We start from the raw sequence: 7,514 nt of genomic DNA, 5'->3' as shown, positions 1-7,514 counted from the left end.
AAGGCACGCGCGGTCAATTCAGTGTTACAGCTGGGTGAAGGCACACAGTCAATTCCCTCACAGTCAGCAGGGGAGCGAAGTAGCGTATGGCAGTGAGGGTCGGCACTGTGACGTCGTCTCACGGAGAAGAGTTAACTGTTTCCTGTTGCGCACTCTGCCTTCCTGCCGAGTTTCTCCTTTTCCCGCTTGCAGCGCCTTTTATGTCTGTCACGCCCCCTTCAGATAAGTGCAAAGGTCCGTCCAGGTCTAAATGCTTTCCCCCCTGCAACACTGGTGACAGTTCCGATGGTTCCGGGACAGGTACAAGAGAGGCACCACCAGCCCAGTCCATATTCCTACATAGCCATGATGATTGTTTATAAAATGAAGGTAGTCTCACATTTGAAGCAGTAGTGGAGGGTGAGATATGGAACTTAAAATTCAAAAGTTCAAAACATTGTTACCCTTTTGCTCATCAATGTACATTTTCAACTTCAGGATTGATTGGGGAAAAATATTTTCTCATAACTGTGACACCTGCCTATAAGCCACAAATCAATAGTGGTCAGATGACTGACATCAGTCATGTCATGCTTACCATCTATAGAAAGGTAAATTATGATTAATAATAAGGCGGCGATCTCAAACTTCTGCGAACGTCTGCAGTGTAGATATAGTTAATATTGGGCGCGTGTGAGATCAGCAATGGGAGTGTGTGGGTGTAACTCAGGTGCTGATAAAAACGTCAAGGTGAATTATGATCTGGGTTCATGTAGAGAGATAGATATCAGTGAATGCACGATCCCGTCACTGGAAGTTTTTCAATCAAAGTGCTTTCCTTCGCTAAGCCGAATCATCTCTATGACCAGCATAGTAAGTTTCTTTGCTAATTTCCTGTTTATTTTATGTAGCTGTATATGCTGTATTCTTTTGCCTCCTTTGTAAAATCTGTTGGACATATTTATAAACACTGCCTATCGTTCTGGATTAAATATAAAATGTAATAGTTCTGTTCCTTTTACTCTGTAAACCGCATTCTGGAGCCATACACTACAAAATACAAGCATCCAGTCAGCCTGTATAAAAAAGACTGGTGGTAGCAGCAAGTAGTTCTTGGGTTATCGTGGAGCTAGCAGTTACCATACCAGGAGTATATACATATTCCATGCGTTGGAATCGGAGGTGTATGTACCATACGCTCACTGTCAGTTTCCTAATAAACGGCCTTATGGAAAGAGCAGTAGCCTCCTCCGATAATCGTCAGTCAACTGCGTAATTGTCCAGACAGTAGGGGGCAGCAGAGGGCTGTTCCTGACAAAAAGATAACAGCGTGGGTAGTTCAGTTACGACTCACCCCCCCGGCTGCGATATTTAACACTATCCAGCACTATCTCTAAACGTATATGACATCATATCAGTTTTCATTTTTCCAAACATCATTTTTAATTGGGTGCATATAAAATACTGCAGATTCATTTGTAGTAAAGTAGAGAAACCAAATGTCTACCACATATTCTGAAATACAAATATTCCACCTTTGAAATCTACTGTCTCTTAAAAAGTTGGCAATATAAAATTATTATCTAAAGCATAAAAGAATAATCAAACATTGCTTCAAAGTATACAGTATTTTATGTTTAATGAGAGGTTGCTAACTTTTATTAGACAATATATCTATTTCAGGATGAGGAAAAAGCTATTAGTTCCATTCTATGCTTAATATTCTATAAATAGATTGACAGCCAAAAGTATATAGATACTACTCCTAATTACTAAGTTCACATGTTTCAGCTTCATCCATTGCACATACAGTGGGTACGATAAGTATTCAGATCCCGTTAAATTTTTCACTGTTTGTTTCATTGCAGCCATTTGGTAAATTAAAAAAACACTGTAAGGGCGCATTCGGACGTCTGTGAAAATTGGTCCAAGAATGGACTGCAATGCACGGACTGGCTGGTGGGTGTCCCGACCCGAGCATGACAGTTTCATAGAAATACATGAAGCTGTCACGCTTGAGTTTGGAGACCCGTCGGCAAGTCAATGCTTTTCAGTTCAATTAGAACGGATGTCTGAGTGCTCCCTCGGTGACATCACCTTAAAAACTGAGTTTTACAAAATGAATTTCTATGGTTATGCAGCGGCACAAAAGCCTCAAAGATCTCAATAAGCATGGTCAAATGTAAGATTTGACATGTCCACATACTTTTGACCCGTTATCAGGATTTTGGAAAATAAATACAGATGTAGATGGAAAGTTGAATTGAGCTCTCAGCTTGCATTTGCGACATTTGATATAATGTGCCATTGAGTGTCTGGAAATTGATATTCATTTTCTAGACTGTGTAGGCCATTTACAACAGGAGCAAAATAAAAAAGTGTCAGATTCTAAATCATTATACCCAGTGATAAAACATGACTACTGTTTTATTGGATATGTTGCCAAGTTAACAAAGATTCTACTACTGAAGCCCCGTCCATATCTGGTGATGTTTGCCGAATGTGGCCATCAAGGATAACTCTAACAACCCCATTTTATAGCACTGCAACAAATCCCTTGCATAGTCATTCACATCATGTGATGGAGACCATTACGATATCTGTAAGTTATTCAATAGTTTAATGGCCTCTGATGCTGGATGGGACCTTGTAGACTTCTCCTGTTTACAGTTGAATCCAATTAAAATTTGACGACTTACACAATCACAGTTTCTCTTGTTTGAGTTAACTTGGGGAGGAGAGAATGGATAAAATTCCAGCTAGGAGAATAATGACAAGAGACCATTTAAGGGAAGCTTAGAGAGAATTTATGGGTCTGTCTTTTGCTACTGTGCCATCTAGAACAAGGATTATTCATAAACAAGTTCTTCCTGAAGGATCATTCCTTTAAAGAGGTTTGATCAAGATGAATGTTCAAGAGCATATTCCTCTTCTGCCTCCCAGCTTCTTGGTTGCCGCTTTGCACCTGGAGTTTGAGAGTTCAGACTCGCACCACTTGTTCAAACGGAGTGCTCCACCAGGCTGTTAGAAGAGCCATGGGAGAAGCAATCGAGTTATATAAAACAAAAATTTCCATAGCTCTAAAATAGTGGAATGAAGATATTCCTGTGGTATTGTTCTGTGCGACAGGTTCTTCTCACTCAGTTGCTGCAGTGATCATGAATGTGGGGCTAGACAAATCCTTCAATTTATTTGGTAAGGCACAATGAGGAAAGTTCCACAATTCATATAATTTAACTGAAACTTATAGGGAGACTGAGATTAGTGAAACTGACAAAATACTATCAAGTAATTTTGGTGAAAATGAGTTCAATTTAAGCTTAGCATTCACTGCCACGTTGGGTTTGTGTGGAATCCACAACTGCCCTTAATCACAACCTCCAGGGACTCCTTTGGTTAAGTCCATTTCCTGAGCTCCAATATTAGCGCCTTCGCTGTCCAATTCTTTAGTGCTATAGGGTTCTCTGGCAAAGATGTATTGCCTTAGATTGCCTTGGTAATAAACAATCAAGACTTTCCCCTTGATAACTTGATAAGATTCCAGACAATTTCAGGTGGTTGGCGAATAAAGGGCTCTTCTGTATACCAAACTTTAAAGACTGACTTGGTATTGAAGGCGTTATATCACATAGAAAATATATTTTAATCAACATGAGAGAGAGGGAGAGAGGGCTGGGAGCTGTCACACTGTATCCTGAAATGGGGAAACACATATACAGTGGGGCAAAAAAGTATTTAGTCAGTCAGCAATAGTGCAAGTTCCACCACTTAAAAAGATGAGAGGCGTCTGTAATTTACATCATAGGTAGACCTCAACTATGGGAGACAAACTGAGAACAAAAAATCCAGAAAATCACATTGTCTGTTTTTTTATCATTTTTTTTGCATATTATGGTGGAAAATAAGTATTTGGTCAGAAACAAACAATCAAGATTTCTGGCTCTCAAAGACCTGTAACTTCTTCTTTAAGAGTCTCCTCTTTCCTCCATTTATTAACTGTAGTAATGGCACCTGTTTAAACTTGTTATCAGTATAAAAAGACACCTGTGCACACCCTCAAACATTCTGACTCCAAACTCCACTATGGTGAAGAACAAAGAGCTGTCAAAGGACACCAGAAACAAAACTGTAGCCCTGCACCAGGCTGGGAAGACTGAATCTGCAATAGCCAACCAGCTTGGAGTGAAGAAATCAACAGTGGGAGCAATAATTAGAAAATGGAAGACATACAAGACCACTGATAATCTCCCTCGATCTGGGGCTCCATGCAAAATCCCACCCCGTGGGGTCAGAATGATCACAAGAACGGTGAGCAAAAATCCCAGAACCACGCGGGGGGACCTAGTGAATGAACTGCAGAGAGCTGGGACCAATGTAACAAAGCCTACCATAAGTAACACACTACGCCACCATGGACTCAGATCCTGCAGTGCCAGACGTGTCCCACTGCTTAAGCCAGTACATGTCCGGGCCCATCTGAAGTTTGCTAGAGAGCATTTGGATGATCCAGAGGAGTTTTGGGAGAATGTCCTATGGTCTGATGAAACCAAACTGGAACTGTTTGGTAGAAACACAACTTGTCGTGTTTGGAGGAAAAAGAATACAGAGTTGCATCCATCAAACACCATACCTACTGTAAAGCATGGTGGTGGAAACAATGCTTTGGGGCTGTTTCTCTGCAAAGGGGCCAGGACGACTGATCCGGGTACATGAAAGAATTAATGGGGCCATGTACCGTGAGATTTTGAGTGCAAACCTTCTTCCATCAGCAAGGGCATTGAAGATGAAACGTGGCTGGGTCTTTCAACATGACAATGATCCAAAGCACACCGCCAGGGCAACGAAGGAGTGGCTTCGTAAGAAGCGTTTCAAGGTCCTGGAGTGGCCTAGCCAGTCTCCAGATCTCAACCCTATAGAAAACCTTTGGAGGGAGTTGAAAGTCCGTGTTGCCAAGCGAAAAGCCAAAAACATCACTGCTCTAGAGGAGATCTGCATGGAGGAATGGGCTAACATACCAACAACAGTGTGTGGCAACCTTGTGAAGACTTACAGAAAACGTTTGACCTCTGTCATTGCCAACAAAGAATATATTACAAAGTATTGAGATGAAATTTTGTTTCTGACCAAATACTTATTTTCCACCATAATATGCAAATAAAATGTTAAAAAAACAGACAATGTGATTTTCTGGATTTTTTTTTCTCAGTTTGTCTCTCATAGTTGAGGTCTACCTATGATGTAAATTACAGACGCCTCTCATCTTTTTAAGTGGTGGAACTTGCACTATTGCTGACTGACTAAATACTTTTTTGCCCCACTGTATAGGGGAGTAATGAACTTAATTACATTAGCAAAACACAAGCTGGGCAAGGAATGACGACATATAAACCACAAAGTTGCACAAGAGAAGGAAAGTTTCAGTAAAAATAAAACTGATCATTCTTGAAACTCATCCCATTAGGATATTTAGTATCTAAACATAGAATCCAGTAAGCTTCCGTAAGAGTAAGCTGTTTTTGCCAATTACCACCACGTTTGGGACATGCAGCTTTCTCTAAGGCTTCTTTCACACATCAGGTTTTCAGTGTCAGGCTAAATCTGGCGAATGTAGGAAAAACTGGATCCGGCGCAGACTGGGAAAAACTGATGCGACGGATCCGTTTTTTTGACGGATTCGGCTAGCCTATCTAGATTATTGGATAAAAAAAAATTTTGGAGCATGCTCAGGTTAAAAAAACGGATCAGGCTGCCGGATCCGCCTTTTTCCGGATCCGGCACCTTCCGGCTCCCATAGGCTTCCATTTTAGCAAACAGCCGGAAGCGCCGGATCCGGCGCTTCAGGCTTTTTCGCCGGAGACAAAAAAACGTTGCTATGGACGTTTTTTCAAGAAACCGGAAGCAGCAGATTTGCCGGATCCGGCGAAAACCGATTGAAACGCAATGTCATCCGGCACTAATACAAGTCTATGGGAAAAAAAACCTGATCCGGTGGCAACATTCGCCTGATCTGGTTTTTTGAAAATTAGCCAGATTTAGCCTGACACTGAAAACCTGATGTGTGAAAGTAGCCTAATCAAAAAAAAGCCAAGTGTGTAAGAACCCCCTTGTGAACTGTGACAAAGCGTTTAGAAGCACCTGAGTATGTGCTGGTTTTGTTAGTAATATTAGCTATATGTTGCACTATCCTTTTCTTGAGTTTATGGGTGGTACAGCCTATATATTTTAATTTGCACTTCAAACATACATTACAGTACACAGCATACTTCGTATCACAGTTAATAAAAGAAATGACATTGTAATTGTTGTTCGGGGATATTACAAAGGAACGTGTTCTGTCCAGTACGAATGCCCATACGTTACACCTATTTCCCACACATTTGTGAAAACTAATGATGAGCGAATGTGCTCTGATAATGTCTTATCCAAGCATGCTCGGGTGTTATCCGAGGATCTGGGAGTGCTCGTCAATTATGTTTGAGTCTCTGCGGCTGCATGTTTAGCCACTGTTAGACAGATCTTTGAGTAATAATAAGTTCCACAATTGTATGTGTTCAATAAAAGTTTGCCTGTTGAGATCTTATAAATGTGCCCCTGTCGTGTTAGTGTGTGATGACTGTGTATCACCATGCAGGAACAGGGTCTGCACATACCACAGCTTCAGGTCATGGGAGGAAGGAAAAGAGAGTACACAGACAGGACAGCAAGGGATCACAACTGATTTTTTCCATGAGGTAAAGCATTACCCTGTCTGGTTTATCATATGAGCAAAAAGGGGATGACGGGCAGCTACATACAAGTACGTATAGAAAACCTACTGCGTCCAACTCCCTCCTGAGATGGGAGTCTAACCATCCTTTCCCGCTAAGGAGGGGAATCCCGAAGGGACAGTACCTACGAATTAGGAGAAATTGCTCGAACCCCTTTACTTTTAAAAAACAGGCGGATGACCTCAGGACACGTTTTCATGAACGAGGGTATCCCGATAATGTCCTTAGAGAAGCATTTATCTCAGCATCATCAAGAGACAGGCAAGATCTTCTTACCCCGGGTGAGAAGCGGGAGGAAAGTAACCCCACCAGATTCATCACAAAGTATACAAATGGGGCAAAAGACCTAAGAACAATCTTACAACGTCATTGGTCCATTTTACAGATGGACAATGACCTTAAAGATATGGTCACGGTTTCCCCACAGATTACTTTCAGAAGGGGACGATCAATTAAAGACAGGGTAGTCCACAGCCATTTCACCCCTCCCTCTTCACAGGCACAAGGTTGCACCTGGCTTGGCGGGCAAACGAAAGGATGTCATAGGTGTGGAAATTGCAAATATTGTGATTCTGTCAGTCAGGGCAAAGAGTTTGTTAGCAACGTGACAGGAAAGAGGTATGACATACGCCAGTTCATTAACTGTAAGACGAGGGGGGTGGTTTATAAAATGACGTGTGTGTGTGGAATGGAATACGTCGGGAAAACCAGTCGAGAATTTAGGAGGAGGGTGGGTGAACACCACAGAGACATTATAAATAGGAGAGA

General features: G+C 41.6%; 1 long non-coding RNA gene across 1 annotated transcript in view; it reads left to right on the top strand.

The window, feature by feature from the left end:
- The first annotated feature begins 783 nt into the window (after positions 1 to 783).
- The window catches only part of LOC138667591 (uncharacterized), a 63,098-nt gene continuing 56,367 nt past the window's right edge, over positions 784 to 7,514 (top strand). Inside the window, exon 1 of the long non-coding RNA XR_011318841.1 lies at positions 784 to 852. This is a non-coding gene — a long non-coding RNA (uncharacterized lncRNA). The remainder of the gene's footprint in view (positions 853 to 7,514) is intronic.

Source organism: Ranitomeya imitator, chromosome 2, assembly GCF_032444005.1.
Source record: "Ranitomeya imitator isolate aRanImi1 chromosome 2, aRanImi1.pri, whole genome shotgun sequence".
NCBI lineage: Eukaryota > Metazoa > Chordata > Amphibia > Anura > Dendrobatidae > Ranitomeya > Ranitomeya imitator.
Note: the sequence above shows the minus strand (reverse complement) of the source record. Positions and strands in the feature narration are given on the sequence as shown.